The sequence below is a fragment of the Amblyraja radiata genome, chromosome 24 (genome assembly GCF_010909765.2).
Source record: "Amblyraja radiata isolate CabotCenter1 chromosome 24, sAmbRad1.1.pri, whole genome shotgun sequence".
Lineage (NCBI taxonomy): Eukaryota > Metazoa > Chordata > Chondrichthyes > Rajiformes > Rajidae > Amblyraja > Amblyraja radiata.
Genome location: NC_045979.1, coordinates 35,523,448 through 35,544,351, shown reverse-complemented (window position 1 = coordinate 35,544,351; position 20,904 = coordinate 35,523,448). Strand labels below are relative to the sequence as shown.

General features: G+C 48.9%; 1 protein-coding gene across 2 annotated transcripts in view; it reads left to right on the top strand.

The window, feature by feature from the left end:
- The window catches only part of slc26a9 (solute carrier family 26 member 9), a 100,836-nt gene that overhangs the window by 9,594 nt on the left and 70,338 nt on the right, over positions 1-20,904 (top strand). The window contains exon 1 of one of the 2 annotated variants that reach the window (XM_033042917.1): positions 15,779-16,182. The exons of the other annotated variant lie outside the window; for it this stretch is intronic. The gene's annotated coding sequence lies outside the window, so the exon portion shown is untranslated. Of the gene's footprint in view, positions 1-15,778; positions 16,183-20,904 lie in introns of those variants that run through there. 2 annotated transcript variants of the gene reach the window in all.

Below are 20,904 nucleotides of genomic sequence, written 5' to 3'. Positions count from 1 at the left end.
AAATAGGCACCGTTTCAGGTCGATACCCATCTTATTGTATGAATATTATCAATCCATGTAAAGAAATTGTATGTGTCGGAAGGAACTGCAGACGTTGGTTTAAACCAAAGATAGACACAAAGTGCTGGAGTAACTCAGCGGGACAGGCAGCATCACTGGAGAGAAGGAATGGGTGACGTTTCGGGTTGAAACCCTCCTTCATGCTGGTCTTCTTCAGAGTCTGGAGAATAGAATAGAATAGAATAGAATACCTTTTATTGTCATTCAAACAACTTGGTTTGAACGAAATTGCATATTCTACAGTCCTACATTGCAAAAAAAAACCAAGACCCACACTTAACACAATTTACACAAACATCCATCACAGTGGATCTCCAACACCTCCTCACTGTGATGGAAGGCAAAGTCTTATCTCTTCCCTTTGTTCTTCTCCCGCGGTCCAGCAGTCCAACTGCAATGCGAGGTGAACTGGGGCTCCGATGTTAAAGCCCCCGGCGGGCGATGGTAAGTCCCGCGGCCGTTTAAGCCGTGCGGGGCGATGTTAGGCCCCGCTCCGAGTCCTTTAAACCCCGCGATTCCAGCGGGAGAAGTTGCCGTTGCGGGAGTTCCCGAAAAGCGGTCTCCCACAAGGGACCTGCGAGCTCCCGATGTTCCTGTCCACCGTTCCGAAGCTCCGAAGAAGGGACTCGACCCAAAACGTCACCCCTTCCTTCTCTCCAGAGGTGCTGCTTGTTGAGTCTATCTAAAGAGGCTGTATGGTACGCTTGCCTTCATTGGTCTGGGCATGGAATACAAAGGTCAGGAAGTCATGCTGCAGCTTTATGGGGATTTATCGACAGCATTTGGGGTATTGCATGCAGTTCAGGTCACCATGTTACTGATCGACAGTAACAACTTGTTCATCTCCTCCAGGAGCTGCTCACCAAAAAAAAAACAGCTTTGAAAATAACTGGAGGTGTTTGCTGTACATAGCTGATATATTCACAACAAACACAATGACAAAAGCTATTCCAATGTCTTGAATATTGCCAAACAACCTCTCAAGCGTGGTCAATTAACGTTGATATGGGTCATCCATCAGGTTTTAGTTGTTGCAGAGTGCCGGAGTAACTCAGTGGGTCAGGCAGCATCTGTGGAGAACATGGATAGGTGACGTTTCACAGAGTGCTAGAGTAACTCAGCGGGTCAGGCAGCATCTGTGGAGAACGTGGATAGGTGACGTTTCACAGAGTGCTGGAGTAACTCAGTGGGTCAGGCAGCATCTGTGGAGAACATGGATAGGTGACGTTTCACAGAGTGCTGGAGTAACTCAGTGGGTCAGGCAGCATCTGTGGAGAACATGGATAGGTGACGTTTCGGTCAGTAAAGTGTATGCGCCCTCTCCTTATCTCCTTATCTCTCGCTTTTTGTCTTTCATCTTTTAGACTAAAATCCAAAGAAAAGTCTAAACCTTTGGCCTTTGTCCAAGCATCGGCTGATCAACTACACTCCTGTATCCACCTATCACTCAGTAGGCTTTATTCTGCCCACCCTCTCTCTTCTAGCTTACTTCCCTTTGTAGTAGTGATAGGTGGATACAGGAGATGGGGGGCGCGGGGGGAGGGGGGGGGGAGGGGGGGGGGGGGGTGGGGGGGGAGGGGGGGGGCGGTGGGGGGGAGGGGGTGAGGTTAGCAGATGCTTGGACGAAGGCCAAAGGTTTAAACATTACTTTAGATTTTAGTCTAAAAGATGAAAGACAAAAAGCGAGAGATACAGAGAAAAGCAGCATGAACTATACTGACCTGAATCGTCAATCAGTCTGAAGAAGGGTCCCGACCCGCAACATCACTCATCCATGTTCTCCAGAGATGCTTCCTGACCCGCTGAGTTACTCCAGCACTTTGTGTCTATTTTTGTAAACCAGCATCTGCAGTCTCTTGTGTCCACAATGTTTAATAAATATTCCCTATAAGGTGTCTAGAGGCAAGTTGACCTATGTAAGGCGCCACATCAATGGAAGAGGTTGTTGTTTTTGATCTGGTACAGTTAATGGCCCATGACCTGGTGGCATGAACACAAGGGAGTTATTTCGTTTAGTATGGAGGTTAACTGCTGAGTTACACAGTCATAGAGTCATACAGCGTGGAAACAGGCCCTTCAGCCCAACTTGCCCATACTGACCACCTTCCCCCATCTACACTAGTCGCACCTGCCTACGTGTGGTCCATATCTCCCCAAACCTGTCCTATCCATGTACCAGTCTAAATGTGTCTAAAGCATTGCAATTGTCCCTGCCTCAACCACCTCCTCTGGCAGCTCGTTCCATAAACCTCCACCACCCTTTGTGTAAAAATGTTGCCCGTCAGGTTCCTAGTAAATCTTCCCCCCCCCCACCCCACCCCTCACCTTAAACCTATGTCCCCTGGTTCTTGATTCCCTTACTCTGGGCATTTACCCGATCTAATGCTCTCATGATTTTATACACCTCTATAAGATCACCCCTCATCCACCTGCTCTCCAAGGAATAGTGATCTAGCCAACTCAACCTCACCCTATACCTCAGGCCCACGAGTCCTGGCAACATCTGTGCAAATCTTCTCTGTACCCTTTCCAGCTTGACGTCTTCCCTTTAACAGTGTGACCAAAACTGAACGCAATAATCCAAATGAGGCCTCAATAATGTCCTGTATGACTGTAACGTGGCCTCCTAACTTCTATACTCAATACTCTGACCATTGAAGGCCAATGTGCCACAAGCCATCTTGACCACCCCATCTACCTGTGACGCCGCCTTCTAGGAACCATGTACCTGCACTCTTAGATCCCTCTGCTCCACTACACTCACCTGCCAATCACTGTGTAGGTCCTGAGAGAATGGAGCGGCTGGGCTTGTACACTCTGGAGTTTAGAAGGATGAGAGGTTATCTCATTGAAACATATAAGATTGTTAAGGGTTTGGACACGCTAGAGGCAGGAAACGTGTTCCCGATGTTGGGGGAGTCCAGAACCAGGGGCCACAGACAGTTTAAGAATAAGGAGTAAGCCATTTAGAACGGAGATGAGGAAACACTTTTTCTCACAGAGAGTGGTGAGTGTGGAATTCTCTGCCTCAGAGGGCGGTGGAGGCGGGTTCTCTGGATGCTTTCAAGAGAGAGCTAGACAGGGCTCTTAAAAATAGCGGAGTCAGGGGATATGGGGAGAAGGCAGGAGCGGGGTACTGATTGGGGATGATCAGCCATGATCACATTGAATGACGGTGCTGACTCGAAGGGCTGAATGGCCTCCTCCTGCACCTATTGCCTATTGTCTATAGTCTATTGTCTATTGTCCTGCCCTTTGGACTTTCAAAAATGCAAAACCTCACACTTCTATGTATTAAACTCCATCAACCGTGGAATTCTTTGCCACAGACGGCTGTGGAGGCCAAATCAATGGATATTTTTAAGGCAGAGATAGATTGATTCTTGATTACTACGGGTGTCAGGGGTTATGGGGAGAAGGCAGGAGAATGGGGTTGAGAGGGAGAGATAGATCAGCCACGATTGAATGGAGGAGTAGGCTTAAGATAGACGCAGAAAGCTGGAGTAACTCCGTGGGACAGGCTGGGCCGAAGGAACGGGTAGATAGATAGATAGATAGATAGATATAATTTATTTGCCACACAACCAGGGTTGGTGGAAATTTGGGTTGTCAGCAGCAGTACAATAATAAAGAACACACAATAAAACTGTAACACAAACATCCACCACAGCATTCATCACTGTGGTGGAAGGCACAAAAATTTGGCCAGTCTTCCTCCATTTCTTCTTCTCACACACGCGGTGGGGTGTAGACTTGATGGGCCGAACGGCCTAATTCTGCTCCTAGAACCTGTGAACTCGCGAAACTTAAAAAAGCCCCCGGGCACGAGGGCACGAGAGGGGGCGCGAAACGGGGTTTGTTCTTTGGGGGGGGGGGGCTAGCATGGCCCGAACGGGCAGAAGGGCCTCCTCCCCCAGCCGCAAATTTCCCACGATTCTATGGTTCGATGTTTTGTTTGACCGCTGAGCGGTGGGGGAAGGAGAGCTTCTAAAGCCAGCCTTCCTGCTGGTGTGTTTTACAACCAGCTGAGAGCTGCATAATTGTTTCCCAACTGAACACTTTGCTTTGAAGTAAGACAGCAACAAGCACAGATCGGGTAGCGTGTTATCTTTCAAGGATTTGATTGTTTTCTTCAATGCCCAGTATAAATGTGTCAACAGAATCGGGCTGTGAATACAATGCTAGAGGGTAGGTGAAAATTTCAAAATGTTGTTTTGATATACACACTTTAGAATCGAGCTCGACAGATCTGCCTGCAGATGTCATGCAACATACTCTAGCAAGGGCATCTTATCTGATCAGCGTTCACTTTTCCTAGATTTTTGCAAAACTCTCAACTTTTGTTTCGTAAGTTTTGTTTATTGTCAGCTTTTGTTGCGTGCCTTCCAGTCAGCGTAAAGACAATGACCGATTACTATATTTCTCGAGCCGAAACGTCACCTATTCCTTCCCCCTGGAGACATGTCCCACGTGCCTGTGTTTGGCCCATATCACCTGTTCCTTCGCTCCATGGATGCTGCCTCGCCCGCTGAGCTTCTCCGGCGTTTTAGTCTGCCGGAGGAAGTAGTTGAGGCAGGTACAATAGCGATATTTGGGACACGTGACAGTAAGCTGAACAAAAACGCTGGAGTATCTCAGCGGGTGCAGCAGCATCTATGGAGCGAAGAAAACAGGCAACGTTTCGGGCCGAAAACCCTTCTTCAGTCTAGCCTCAGTTACAAAAATACTTAAGGTAGACAAAAATGCTGGAGAAACTCAGCGGGTGCAGCAGCATCTATGGAGCGAAGGAAATAGGCAACATTTTGGCCCGAAACCCTTCTGGAAATAGACAACGTTTCGGGCCGAAACCCGGAAGGGTTTCGTCCCGAAACGTTGCCTATTTCCTTCGCTCCATAGATGCTGCCGCACCCGCTGAGTTTCTCCAGCAATTTTGTCTACCTTAAGTACTTTGTAACTGAGGCTAGACTGAAGAAGGGTTTTCGGCCCGAAACGTTGCCTATTTCCTTCGCTCCATAGATGCTGCTGCACCCGCTGAGTTTCTCCAGCTTTTTTGTGTACCTTCGATTTTCCAGCAGCTGCAGTTCCTTCTTGAACGCTGGGGTATCTCAGCGGGTCAGGCAGCATCTCTGGAGAAACGGAATAGATGATGTGACGTTTGCACGTTCTCCCTGTGACCGCGTGGGTTTTCCTCCGGGTGCTCCGGTTTCCACCCTCATCCCGAAGGCGTGCGAGTTTGTAGGTTAACTGGCCCTCTGGATATTGCCCCCGAGTGTATAGAGAGTGGCTGAAGAAATTGGATAACATAGAACTAGTGTGAAGGGATGATCAATGGTCAGCATGGGCTCGATGGGCCGAAGGGCCTGTTGCCTTATTTCTAAAATCGAATACCTAAATAACGAACAACTAAATGTCAAAATATCTAATATCTAATATGCAAATATCTAATATCCTAATATTGAATATCTAAATAACTAAACATCTAATATCTAATATCTAAATTAATAATTAATTGGTTTAGATTGTATGAGATTGTTAAGGGCTAGAGGCAGGAAACATGTTCCCGATGTTGGGGGAGTCCAGAACCAGGGGCCACACACACAGTTTAAGAATAAGGAGTAAGCCATTTAGAACAGAGACGAGGAAACACTTTTTCTCACAGAGAGTGGTGAGTCTGTGGAATTCTCTGCCTCAGAGGGCGGTGGAGGCCGGTTCTCTGGATGCTTTCAAGAGAGAGCTAGATATCTTAAAGATAGCGGAGTCAGGGGATATGGGGAGAAGGCAGGAACGGGGTACTGGTTGGGGATGATCAGCCATGATCACATTGAATGGCGGTGCTGGTTCGAAGGGCCAAATGGCCTACTCCTGCACCTATTGTCTATTGTCTATTAGTTAGAGAGTGGATTTGAAAATGGGATGTTATTGAACTAGTGTGAACGTGTAATCGATGGTTGGCAAGGATTCGGCGGGCCGAAGGGCCTATTTCCATGTTGTGTCACTTAAATTTGTTAATGAATTTCAATAGGCCATTTTCGGCTATGAAAGGGATTTGGTACAACCCAATTCTATGAAGAGAACAGTTACAAATCCAAATGTATATTTAAATGGCAATCCACATCATGTATTTTAGTTTTAACTGGTTTTAAATTCCACAGCTGCTCCAGTGGGATTTGAACTCAGGTCTTTGGATTGTTAGGAAACCATTGGTTACCAACCCTGCGCCTTAACCATTACACCACCAATACACAGCTGGCGTCTATCTAACTGGACTTCCACTGAACCAAAGTAAAGAGACAGGCTTGTATTTATAGAAACATAGACAATAGGTGCAGGAGAAGGCCATTCGGCCCTTCGAGCCAGCACCACCATTCAATATGATCATGGCTGATCGTCCCCAATCAGTACTCCGTTCCTGCTTTCTCCCCATATCCCTTGATTCCCTTCACCCGAAGAGTTAAATCTAACTCTCTCTAGAAAACATCTGGGATTTTTAGAGTCATACAGCGTGGAAGCAGTCCCTTCGGCCCATCTTGGCCATGCCGACCAACATGCCCCATCTGCCTAAGTTTGGCCCATATCCCTCTAACAAACCTTTCCTATCTATGTATCTGTCCAAATGTCTTTCAAACATATATAAATGTGATAGTACCTGCCTCCACTACCTCCTCTGGCAGCTCCTTCTATACACCCACCACCCTCTGTGTGAAAATCTTCCCCCTCAGGTTCCTATAAAAATGTTTTCCCTCTAACTTTAAACCTGTGGTTCTGGATTCGGGTCTCTGGTTCTAGATTCCCCAACTCTGGGGGTAAAACACTTTGTGCATTCGACCTATCTTGCATTCCATTCATGATCTTATACACCTCTATAAGATCACCACGCTCCAAGAATTAAAGTCCTAGCCTGCCCCGACCTCTCTCTATAGCTCAGGCCCTCAAGTGCTGGAAACACACGCAACCAAAACCTTTCACGGTACCTCGGTACACGTTGCAATAAACTAAACTGAATTTTAAATATTCCTCATGGATTCTTGACTCGTGACTCTATTAACTTTCTGAAGACTTAAGGGTCTGTCCCACTTGAGCGTCATTTGCGCCTCGTTTACGCGACATCATTTACGCGCGCACGTGAGGCGTGGTGTGGTGTGGTGTGATTTTGGGATTCACAAAATCTTAGCGCGCTGCCTGATGACGCGCAAATGACGCCGAAGTGGGGCAGGTCCTTTAGGTTGTACCAGATCCTTTCATCAACAAGGTAGCTTGCAGTTCAGGAGAACAGCCCCGAACTACTATCTACCAGGGTGACCAAGGCTGGGAGCTGAACATCCAGGGGTATTCAATATTCAGGAGGGATAGACAGAAAGGAAAAGGAGGTGGGGTAGCATTGCTGGCTAGAGAGGAGATTAACGCAATAGAAAGGAAGGGCATTAGCTTGGAGGATGTGGAATCTATATGGGTAGAGATGCGAAACACTAAGGGGCAGAAAACGCTTACACAGAGAGTGGTGAATCTGTGGAATTCTCTGGCACAGAAGGTAGTTGAGGCCAGTTCATTGGCTAGATTTAAGAGGGAGTTAGATGTGGCCCTTGTGGCTAAAGGGATCAGGGGGTATGGAGAGAAGGCAGGTACAGGATACTGAGTTGGATGATCAGCCATGATCATATTGAATGGCGGTGCAGGCTCGAAGGGCCAAATGGCCTACTCCTGCACCTATTGTCTATGTTTCTATGTTTCACTGGTGACCCTCAGACTATCCTTGATCGGACTTTGCTGGCTTTACCTTGCACTAAATATTATTCCTTTATCATGGGGTTTAAGGCGAAGGGGAAAAGATTTAATGGGAATCTGAGGGGTAACTTTTTCCCACAAAGGGTGGCGGGTGTATGGAACGAGCTGCCAGGGGAAATTGTTGAGGCTGGGACTATCCCAACATTTAAGAAACTGTTACACAGGTACATGGATAGGACAGGTTTGGAGGGATATGGGCCAAACGGCAGGCAGGTGGGACTAGTGTAGCTGGGACATGTTGGCCGGTGTGGGTAAGTTGGGCCGAAGGGCCTGTTTCCACGCTGTATCACTCTGACTCTATGACGTCATGTATCTATGCACAGTAAATGGCTCGATTGGAATCATGTATTGTCTTTCCGTTGACTGGATATCACGCCACTAACGCTGTTCACTGTACCTCAGCACACGTGACAATAGACTGGACTGTAAACTGGAAATAACCAAAGAGGGACTATTGAAGTGTATTAATTCCAACTTAGACAACATTGCCCACACTCAGTTCCAAGATGATCTTGTTCTTGTGATGTGTAAGAAAGAACTGCAGATGCTGGAAAAATCGAAGGTAGACAAAAATGCTGGAGAAACTCAGCGGGTGAGGCAGCATCTATGGAGCGAAGGAATAGGTGACGTTTCGGGTCGAGACCCTTAAGGGTGAGGCAGCATCTATGGAGCGAAGGAATAGGTGACGTTTCGGGTCGAGACCCTTAAGGGTGAGGCAGCATCTATGGAGCGAAGGAATAGGTGACGTTTCGGGTCGAGACCCTTAAGGGTGAGGCAGAATCTATGGAGCGAAGGAATAGGTGACGTTTCGGGTCGAGACCCTTAAGGGTGAGGCAGCATCTATGGAGCGAAGGAATAGGTGACGTTTCAGGTCGAGACCCTTAAGGGTGAGGCAGCATCTATGGAGCGAAGGAATAGGTGACGTTTCGGGTCGAGACCCTTCCGGGTCTCGACCCGAAACGTCGCCTATTCCTTCGCTCCATAGATGCTGCCTCACCCGCTGAGTTTCTCCAGCATTTTTGTCCACATTTCTTTTTGTGATGTTGATTCAGGGACGAATGCTTTGGCAGGACGCCAAGGATAATTTTCCCATTCTTATTTGGAAGATGGCCCAAGAAGATGTCTTGCGTCCGGCTGTGGGAGAGGACAGACAGCGGTTTAATGGGGCGGATCGAGGTTGGCATCAGCCCACACCTCGCTCTCCGCTCCCTTGCCCTCCCTGCCTCTCTGCCTGGCCTGTTCTCGCCTGCTGGAGCTCGTAGCCGCAGCAGCAGGAAGTGGAGGTGTCCACGCCTAGTTTCTCGGTACGAGAGCACCTGCTTTCGAAGTCACCTGTCGACCTTTTTTTGCACCGAAGATGGACACAAAATGCTCAGCGGGGCAAGGCAGCATCTCTGGAGAGAAGGAATGGGCGACATTTCAGGTCTCGACCTGATACGTCACCAATCCCTTCTCTCCAGAGATGCCGCCTGTCTCGTTGTGTTATTCCAGCGCGCTTGGGTCTATCTTTGACATGTGACCGCTCGTGTTGAGACAATTGTCTACATATCTATGTACGAGACCCTTGAAATGTCTCGTACATAGATACGTAGACAATAGGAGCCGGAGGAGACCATTTGGCCCTTCGAGCTAGCACCGCCATTCATTGTGATCATGGCTGATCATCCACAATCAGTACCCCGTTCCTGCCTTCTCCCCATATCCCTTGATTCCGCTATCTCTAAGAGCTCTATCTAACTCTCTTTTGAAAACATCCAGTGACTTCCTCTCTGGCCAGAGGATTTAAAATAATATGTTAACTTCGGTCAAGGAAACATTAGAACGCACACTTTATAAGGTGAAGAAGGTGTATACGACATATTTCATTAGTCAGGTCTTTGAGTGTAAAGGCTGGGAGGTAACGTTGCAGGTGTAAGGAACCTTGGTTAGACTATTGTTACTTTTGGAGTAGTGGGTGCAGTTTTCTTTTTGAAAGACAGCGAGGAAACGTGCCCTTCGGCCCATCAAGTCCGCGCCGACCCGCGATAGCCCATACACTAGTACTATCCTACACATTAGGAACCATTTACAGAAGTCAACTGGCCTACAAACCTCCACGTCTTTGGAGTGTGGGAGGAAACCGCAGCACCAGGAGGAAACCCACGCAGGTCACGGGGAGAACGTGCAAGCTCCGTCTAGACATGGCCCGTAGTCAGGATCGAACCCGGGTCTCTGGCGCTCCAAGTGCTGTGAGGCAGCAACTCTACTGTTTTTTGAATTGATTACATTTTAGGTCATTCAAGTCACAATCCTTCCCTCAAACACACACACACACACCCGTTGAGCCAGCTCGATGGGCCGAAGGGTCTGTTTCCATGCTGTATCTCTCAACTTAAATGAACCAAAAAGGTCTTGGAGGGGAGGATGCTCCTCAGACTGCAGAGCATCCTGGGCAATACAGCTTAAACCCCCTCCGTGACACACTGGTCAACCTGAGGAGCACCTTCAGCAACAGACTGGTACCACCAAGATGCAGCACAGAACGCCACAGGAGATCCTCCTTCCCTGTGGCTATCGAACTGTACAACTCCTCCCCCTTCTGTCGTGGGGTAGCCTGAGACTGACTCCCCTCCCCACCCCCCCCCCCCCCCCCCCCCCACCCCAATCTTTGCACATCCCCCAATCCTTTCCACTCATCACTTTAATGTTTATGACTGTTGGCAGATCAATTTCCCTCCTGAGATAAGTAACGTTCTATCGTATAGTATCGTATAAATCTTGTACACTCTGGAGTTTAGAAGGATGAGAGGGCATCTCATTGAAACATATAAGATTGTTAAGGGCTTGGACACGCTAGAGGCAGGAAATGTGTTCCCGATGTTGGGGGAGTCCAGAACCAGGGGCCACACAGTTTAAGAATAAGGGGTAAGCCATTTAGAACGGAGACGAGGAAACATTTTTTCTCACAGAGAGTGGTGAGTCTGTGGAACTCTCTGCCCCAGAGGGCGGTGGAGGCCGGTTCTCTGGATGCTTTCAAGAGAGAGCTAGATAGGGCTCTTAAAGATAGCGGAGTCAGAGGATATGGGGAGAAGGCAGGAACGGGGTACTGATTGGGGATGATCAGCCATGATCACATTGAAAGGCGGTGCTGGCTCGAAGGGCCGAATGCCCTACTCCTGCACCTATTGTCTATTGTCTGAATCAGTGCCACAGAAAGCTAACGGGCCGGTCTCGATGGGGGTGAAGTGGGGCTGAACTCCGCTCCCCGTGTCCGTGCTAGGGGCAGCATATGGAACGTGTAGGAAGGAACTGCAGATGCTGGTTTAAACCCAAGATCGACACAAAAATGCTGGAGTAACTCAGCGGGATAGGGCAGCATCTGCGGAGAAAATGAATGGGCGACGTTTCCAATCGAGACCCTTCTTCTGACTGAGAGTCGGGGGAGAGGGACGTTCACACATTCACAAGTTATAGGACCAGAATTAGGCCATTCGGCCCATCGAGTCCACTCCGCCATTCAATCATGGCTGATCTCTGCCTGCTAAACCAATTTTCCTCCCTTCTCCCCATAACCCTTGACACCCGTTCTAATAAAGAATTTGTCTATCTCTGCCTTAAAGAGATCCACCGACTTGGCCTCCACAGTGGATAGTTCCACAGATTAACTACCCTCTGACTAAAGAAGTTCCTCCGCGCCTCCTTTCTAAAATGAGCGCCCTTCGTATCATGCACATGGTATCTGGTCAAACAGTGGCCCTGGCCCTGACCTCTTGACCCCCGTCAGGAAGGCACAACGCTCGTCTCCGGAACTGCCGACGGGAGATAAGCGCATTTCGCCCCAATCTGTCGTCCAGCTCCTTAAATGAGACGGCGCTCACTCAACACTGGATCACGGGGGGTTGTGCAGATCATTCCATTGAAGCGGGACTTAAGGTACTTCACCTCCAGGCCCGCGCTGACCCTGAGTCAAATTCTCACCTGCCCTGCCAACCTCCCCATCCGACATTTACACCTTTTATGCTCAACAGAAGCCAAGGTTTCTCATCACAGATTTATCTTGTTATGCACTACCTGACCACATAGGAGAAGGCCGTTCAGCCCATCATCGTCACCCTTGGAGTAATCCTATCAACATTCCCATCAATCCCATCAACACTTCCCTTCCTTCATTTCAGTTTAGTTTATTAAGGATCAGTGGAATTCTCCTCCACAGAAGTCAACGGAGGCCAATTCAATGGATGTTTTCAAGAGAGAGTTAGACAATAGACAATAGACAATAGGTGCAGGCTCTTCGGGCGTGCTGGTCGTCCACAATCAGTACCCCGTTCCTGCCTTCTCCCCATATCCCCTGACTCCGCTATATTTAAGAGCCCTATCTAGCTCTCTCTTGAAAGCATCCAGAGAATCCATAAAATGCAGAGATCAGCCTTGATTAAATGGCGGAGTAGACTTGATGGGCCAAATGGCCTAATTCTGCTCCTATCATTTATGAACATGAATCTATGAGACAGGTACATGGATAGGACAGGTTTAGATGGATATAAAATTTAGAGAGAGTTAGATAGAGTTCTTAGGGCTAACGGAATCAAGGGATACGGGGAGAAGGCAGGAACGGGGTACAAATTATGAATGATCAGCCATGATCATATTGAATGGCTGTGCTGGCTCGAAGGGCCGAATGGCCTACTCCTGCACCTATCTTCTATGTTTCTATGTTTCTATATTTGTCAAGTGTACCGAGGTACAGTGAAAAGCTGCTGTGTGTGGAAAGACAATACATGGTTACAGTTGAGCCATTATAACCTGTTCCCCCACCCATTCCCATCAAATTTTTGCCCGCAAGTCTTTGGGAATGTGGGAGGAAACCGGGGCACCCGGAGGAAACCCTCGCATGCAAACTCCACACAGACAGCTCCAGACATCAGTATGGAACCGAGTTACCAGAGATGTGAGGTAGCAGCACTACCTGCAGCCTGGCTCTGCCTCTCCCGACCGTATGTGTGGGAAGGAACTGCAGCTGGACACAAAAAGCTGGAGTGACCCGGCGGGACAGGCGGCATCTCCGGAGAAAAGGAATAGGTGACGTTTCGGGTCCAGACCCTTCCTCAGACTGAGAGTCAGGGGAGAGGGAGACGAGAGGTATAGACGGTGATGTAGAGAGAGATGTAGAAGAAATGAACGAAAGATGTGCAAACAAAAGTAACGGCGAACAAGGAAATGATTCAGCGTTAGCTGTTGACTAGGTGAAAATGAGTTGCAGACAGTGAAACTCACCAGGATGACATTGAAGCGAGGACGATGACTTGAGTGGGGGAGAGACGGAGAGAGAGGGGATGATGTACGGGTCACTTGAAGTTAAAGGGCAGTCACGGAGGCGCAGCGGTAGAGTTGCTGCCTTGCAGCGAATGCGGCGCCGGAGACCCGGGTTCCATCCCGATTACTGGTGCTGCCTGTACGGAGTTTGCACGTTCTCCCCGTGACCTGCGTGGGTTTTCTCCGAGGTCTTCGGTTTCCTCCCACACTCCAAAGACGTGCAGGTTTGTAGGTTAATTGGCTTGGTAGACTGTGGAACAGCATCCCCTTTCCCATCAGAACTGCCCCCCTCCATCGACTCCATCGATAAAAGTCAAGACTAAAGACTTATCTATACTCCCAAGCCTTTCCTGACGTCCTCTGAGTGAGGGCTACATGTATAAATGTATGTAGTTTGTTTTGTTGTGCTGTTCTTATAACAAATGTAAAGCATTTTGGCCAATGAGAGTTGTTTTTTAAATGTGCTATATAAATAAATTTGACTTGACTTGACTTGGTAAATGTAATAAATTGGCCCTAGTGGGTGTAGGATAGTGTTGATGTGCGGGGATCGCTAGTCGGCTCGGAGCCGGTGGGTTCGAAGGGCCTGTGACTCTAAAACTAAAAACGAGAACTACATTCATATCGCTGGGTTGTAAGCTGCCCGATGTTCTCAGGAAAGGCGGGACGCACAGATTAAAATGTGCTTTAGCCTCAGTCACAAAATACCTAAGGTAGACAAAAATGCTGGAGAAACTCAGCGGGTGCGGCAGCATCTATGGAGCGAAGGAAATAGGCGACGTTTCGGGCCGAAACCCTTCTTGAAATAGGCAACGTTTCGGGCCGAAACCCTTCCGGGTTTCGTCCCGAAACGTTGCCTATTTCCTTCGCTCCATAGATGCTGCTGCACCCGCTGAGTTTCTCCAGCATTTTTGTCTACCTTCGATTTTCCAGCATCTGCAGTTCCTTCTTAAACACTCTGGAGTATTTTACACGCAAAGTCTTTAAGCTGGCTGGATAGAGTGCAAGAAAAAAGCTTTTTACTGTACCTCGGTACACGTGACAATAAACTAAACGCAACTAGTGCAACCCCTACTGACATTTTTAAAATCCAGGTTTTATTGAGTTGAGTTTTATTGCTTAAGTTGAAGTTGGAGAGTTGCCAGAGCTGGATTTGAACTTGCGACTCTGGGGCGTGGATGTTGTGCACCGTCCCTCTAACTTGACGTTGATGCGGCTGTAACGCAAACAGTGTTACACAGGGACATTTAGTGAAGGCTCGGGCAAAGGAGAGTCATGTAATGCCTCGTGATAAGAGTCATGGAGTGTTACAGCACGGAAACAGGCCCATCGGCCCAACTTGCCCACACCGGCCAACATGTCCCATCTACACTAGTCCCACCTGGCCCCAAATATCTCCAAAACTCTCTTATCCATGTCTAAATGTCCCTGAAATGTTGCAATAATAACTACCTCCACTGGCAGCTCGTTCCTTACACCCACCACCCTCTGTGTAAAAAAGTTACCCCTCAGGTTCCTATTAAATCTTTCCCCCGTCACCTTAAACCTATGTCCTCTGGTTCTCGATTCCCCTACTCTGGGCAAGAGACTCTGTGCGTCTACCTGAACTGTTCCTCTCACGATTTTGTACACCTCTATAAGATTTGGGGTGGCAAGGTGGCGCAGCGGTAGAGTCGCTGACTGTGCGGAGTTTGCACGTTCTCCCTGCCACTGCGTGGCTTTTCTCCGGGTGCTCCAATTTCCTCCCACAATCCAAAGACGTACGAGTCTGTGGGTCAATTGGCTTTGGTAAGAATTGTAAATATTCCATAGTATTTGGGATAGTGTTTGTGTGCGGGGATCGCTGGTCGGCACGGTCTCGGTGGGCCGAAGGGCCTGTCTCCGGGTTTTATCTCTAAACTAAACCCCTCATCCTCCTGCGCTCCAAGCAATAAAGTCCTAGCCTGCTCAACCTGCTCTGCTCAAGACCACTTCTGAATTGGAAGATAGACTCTAAAAAGCTGGAGTAACTCAGCGGGTCAGACAGCATCTCTGGTGTATAGGAACAGGTGACGTATCGGGACGAGACCCTTCTTCAGATCGAAGAAGGGTCTCGACCCGAAACGACACTTCCACCTTTTCTCTGGAGGTGCCGCCTGTCCCGTTGAGTTACTCCAGCTTTTAGTGTCTATCTTCGGTTTAAACCAGCATCTGCAGTTCCTTCCAACACGTTTCATCCGACTTAGGGAGGTGCATTAAGGTAAGGTATTTGGAACCATTTCCCCTGATCACAGCACAGGCTTTGGAAAACCAGATGGTACACAAAAATGCTGGAGAAACTCAGCGGGTGCAGCAGCATCTATGGAGCGAAGGAAATAGGCAACGTTTCGGGACGAAACCCTTACGGGTTTCGGCCCGAAACGTTGCCTATTTCCAGAAGGGTTTCGGGCCAAAATGTTGCCTATTTCCTTCGCTCCATAGATGCTGCTGCACCCGCTGAGTTTCTCCAGCATTTTTTGTGTACCTTCGATTTTCCAGCATCTGCAGTTCCTTCTTAAACACTTGGAAAACCAGCTTGTCAGGGGTGGGATATGGATAAAACTAAAAGCAGGAATGCTCACAAACCTGTTTTTTTGACTGCAAATAGTAACTGGTTAGCCTCTGAGATTGCACTTGCCTCTCGTATCATAGTTCCCCCTGTGAAGTTGGTCACGTTTCAACATGTGTGTAAATATTGTGGAATTTGCAAAGATAGCGCTGGCTTGATAATAGATTTTTTCACCCACTGGCAATCGGAAATCTTACCTCCCCGACAGTCATCCCAGCAAGTTGAAAGCCTCTCCGAGCCAAGTTTACCTGGGGAAAGGTGTTCCAGGTAATTAGGTATTCTGGCGTAACGTCACTGGCTGGATGCTACCTGTGTTTATAAAATAGCGAGCTCACAAGGAACCGGCCAGTGTAGGTGGATCGTACACAAGCCGCACTTCGGACAGCAGCCCATTGAGGAAGGACTGGAGTCCAGGGGAGAGCTTCAGTCAACATTAAACACCTCGTTCCACACGTTATCAGGTACGTTCCTTCAACCCAGTATCTTTCCCTGGGCTTTTCTGCCTTTACATTGAGAACAAGCAACGGTAGATTTCTGAGACAGTAGCACAAACCTCCCTGTTATCCCCCCCCCCTCTCTCTCCATCCCTCCCCCATCCCAGTCCTCCGACTGCGCTCCTGATTGCATTTTACTTTGCGCCCCTCGTTGCCAGCTCCCCCTGGCCAGCGCTGATCCACTCGACACTTTCCCTGTGTTCTCCCGCTTTCCCACCTTGCCGGTCCCACATCCCTCTCGTTTTCCCCTCTCTCCCCCCCCCGACTGTCGGACTGAGGAAACGTCGACCCGTCCCTTCTATCCGGAGACGTTGCCCGTCCCACCGAGTTACTCCGGCATTTTGTGTCTATTATCGACCGGTGACTTTCATTTAACTTGTGTACATATATTCAGACTCTGACCCCACACCCCCCCCCCCCCCCCCCCCCCCCCCCCCCCTCCCCCCGCCTGCTCCAATGCTTCAGGCTGCATTTGGGCAGATGTTATATGCGTCTGACATGCGGCTTTCTTGCAGTTGGATGTTGAGAACGTTTGCGACACAGTTTAACGGGCCCTGGTTGCATTTTTTTCTCCCTCCCTCTGCACCAAAGACGGGCGCATTCGCCTTCAATGCAGCAGAGAGTGTGTGGGGCTGACTGCATTGGGTGGGGGAGGTGCGGGTAGAGGGAGGGAAGGGGAACCGTTCTAGCTTCTGCCTCCGTTGCAAATCTCGACACTTTGCTGTTAATATTAACAATCCATGCGGACTCGACGATATCAGAAGAGACAGTTCCTGAGTCCCAGACATGGCCAAAAGCCCTTCACTTTTCATCACGGCAGGAAACTTTAGAAAACGAAAAGAGACCATTTATAAACAATAGACAATAGGCGCAGGAGTAGGCTACTCGGCCCTTCGAGCCAGCACCGCCTTTCAATGTGATCATGGCTGGTCATCCCCAATCAGTACCCCGTTCCTGCCTTCTCCCCGTATCCCCTGACTCCGCTATCTTTAAGAGCCCTATCTAGCTCTCTCTTGAAAGCATCCAGAGACCCGGCCTCCACCGCCCTCCGAGGCAGAGAATTCCACAGACTCACCACTCTCTGTGAGAAAAAGTGTTTCCTCGTCTCCGTTCTAAATGGCTTACCCCTTATTCTTAAACTGTGTGGCCCCTGGTTCTTGTAATTTATACAAAAATTCTGGAGTAACTCAGCGGGACCGGCAGCATCTCAGGAGAAGAGGAATTGGTGACGGTTTGGGTCGAGACCCTTCTTCAGACTGAAGAAGAGTCTCGATCCAAAGCGTCACCCGTTGGTTCGAAGAATGGGTCTCGACCCGAAACATCACCCATTCCTTCTCTCCAGAGACGCTGCCTGTCCCGCTGAGTTACTCCAGCTTTTTGTGTCTGTCTTGGGGGTGTAAACCAGCATCTGCAGTTCCTTCCCACACATTTAATTTATAATTCTTAAAAGATCTCCTCATTCATTCGCACCGACCTTCGCTGTTAGGTATTAACTGGAACAGCAAGTTAATTAAATGTGAGTCGGAGGACAGGTCAGTAAGGTGCGGCACGGTGGCGCAGCGGGTAGAGCTGCTGCCTCACAACGCCAGAGACCCGGGTTCGATCCTGACCTCGGGTGCTGCCTGTGTGTGGAGTTTGCATGTTCTCCCCGTGACCGCGTGGGTTTCCTCCGGGTGCTCCGGTTTCCTCCCACATCCCAAAGACGTGTGGGCTTGTAGGTTAATCGGCCCCTCTGTAAATGGCCTCTCGTATGCAGGGAGTGGATGGGAAGGTGGGATAACATGGAACTAGTGTGAACGGGCAATCGATGGTCGGCACGGACTCGGTGGGCCGATTTAAGGAAGATGTTTTGAATGATGTTTTTTTAACCTTTTCTAACTGGATATATAATAAATAGAATCATAATGTCCAAAGAGGCTATTCAGCCCATCCTAACTGTGTTAGCCCTTTGAACGTGGTCTCCAATTGGTCTCATTGCCCACTGTGGTTAAGAGATACAGCAGGGAAACAGGCCCTTCGGCCCATCGAGTCCGCACCGACCAGCGATCCCCGCACACTAACTCTATCCTACACACACTTGGGACAATTTACAATATTCACCGATGCCAAATCGGAGTGTGGGAGGAAACCGGAGAACTCGGAGAAAACCCACGCGGGTCACGGGGAGAACGTGCAAACTCCGTACAGACAGCACCTGTTACGCAAGACCGAACCCGGGTCCCTGGTGCTGTGAGGCAGCCACTCTACCCGCTGCGCACTATGCTCCCATTCTTTCTCCACAAAGACAATAGATAATAGGTGCAGGAGTAGGCCATTCGGCCCTTCGAGCCAGCACCGCCATTCAATGTGATCATGGCTGATCATCCACAAACAGTACCCCGTTCCTGCCTTCTCCCCATATCGCCTGACTCCGCTATTTTTAAGAGCTCTCTCTCTTGAAAGCATCCAGAGAGCCTGCCTCCACCGCCCTCTGAGGCAGAGAATTCAACAGACTCACAACTCTCTGTGAGAAAAAGTGTTTTGCCCTCGTATATTTTTCCTTTCGATTTAGGGTGGAATCTGTTTTCACTTTGGGCTATGTTTCAGAGTCCGGAGTATTTTGTGACTGAGGCTGATGTACATTTTAATCTGTAGGTAGACAAAAATGCTGGAGAAACTCAGCGGGTGAGGCAGCATCTACGATGCTGCCTCACCCAGCTGAATTTCTCCAGCATTTTTGTCTACCTTCGATTTTTCCAGCATCTGCAGTTCTTTCTTTTAAAATTTTAAACTGTACGTCTCGCCTTTGCTGAGTTCAAGGTTGTTGAGTTTCGGGGAACTGGTTGCCATTATCCTCTGCTCCTTGTCGACGAAGTTTGCATTTACCCCAGTCAGTTAATCATTTTTTAAAACGCTATTTATCTTGCACTCCATGAGAAAATATTCTTGCCAACGTGTCAACAGCGGTCGCAGCTGAAGTGAAAGAATACATAGAATAATAGAAACATAGAAACATAGAAAATAGGTGCAGGAGGAGGCCATTAGGCCCTTCGAGCCAGCACCGCCATTCATTGTGATCATGGCTGATCATCCCCGATCAATAACCCGTGCCTGCCTTCTCCCCGTATCCCTTGACTCCACTAGCCCCTAGAGCTCTATCTAACTCTCTCTTAAATCCATCCAGTGACTTTGCCTCCACTGCCCTCTGTGGCAGGGAATTCCACAAATTCACAACTCTCTGGGTGAAAAAGTTTTTTCTCACCTCAGTCTTAAATGACCTCCCCTTTATTCTAAGACTGTGTGTGGCCCCTGGTTCTGGACTCGCCCAACTTTGGGAACATTTTTCCTGCATCTAGCTTGTCCAGTCCTTTTATAATTTTATATGCTTCTATAAGATGCCCCCTTCATCCTTCTAACCTCCAGTGAATACAGGACTAGTCTTTTCAACGTTAAGAGGCTTTTGTTGGGCTTGTTCAAGGGAAAATTTGTGGAAGGATTGCCAGTAAATAAATGAGAATAAAAGAAAGATTATGAAGGGGCCGCAACATTGGCGCAGCGGGTAAAGCCGCTGCCTCACGGCGCCAGAGACCCTGGTTCGATCCCGACCTCGGGTGCTGTCTGTAACGGAGTTTGCACGTTCTCCCCGTGACCTGCGTGGGTTTTCTCTGAGACAGACAATAATAATAATAATAATGGATGGGATTTATATAGTGCCTCTCTAATACTCAAGGCGCTTTACATCGCATTATTCATTCACTCCTCAGTCACACTCGGTGGTGGTAAGCTACTTCTGTAGCCACAGCTGCCCTGGGGCAGACTGACGGAAGCGTGGCTGCCAATCTGCACCTATGGCCCCTCCGACCACCACCAATCACTCACACACATTCACACACAGGCAAAAGTGGGTGAAGTGTCTTGCCCAAGGACACAACGACAGTATGCACTCCAAGCGGGATTCGAACCGGCTACCTTCCGGTTGCCAGCCGAACACTTAGCCCATTGTGCCATCTGTCGTCCAATAGACAATAGACAATAGTTTGTCGCCAAATGTTCGCCGGTGGTCGCCCGGACTCGTCTCCTCAGTCGCGCGAAAAAGTGGTAGCGTCTTTCTGGTCGCCGCTAAATTTTCAACGTGTTGAAAACATTTTCGGCGACAGTGGGTTAGACGCCAATGAGCGTAGCTTGACTTCTCCTGACGTAGGTGCTGTCGTAGGTTGTCGCCAGGGTGACGTAGGTTGCCACCGGTTTTTTCGGCGACCTGCTACGACCATGACAGTCGCCGGCAGTTGCCGAAAAAAATCGCCAAGTGGGACGGGCCCGTTACTTGCAGCAAGATTCCTCTACTCCTTCTGTCTACGTTTTTTTTTGTTGCAGCAGCAGGAGAAAAAAATCCAACAATTTACGTTTAGGAAAGAACTGCAGATGCTGGAAAAATCGAAGGTTGACAAAAATGCTGGGGAAACTCAGCGGGTGAGGCAGCATCTATGGAGCGAAGGAATAGGTGACGTTTCGGGTCGAGACTCTTAAGGGTGAGGCAGCATCTATGGAGCGAAGGAATAGGTGATGTTTCGGTTCGAGACCCTTAAGGGTGAGGCAGCATCTATGGAGCGAAGGAATAGGTGACGTTTCGGGTCGAGACCCTTCCGGGTCTCGACCCGAAACGTCGCCTATTCCTTCGCTCCATAGATGCTGCCTCACCCGCTGAGTTTC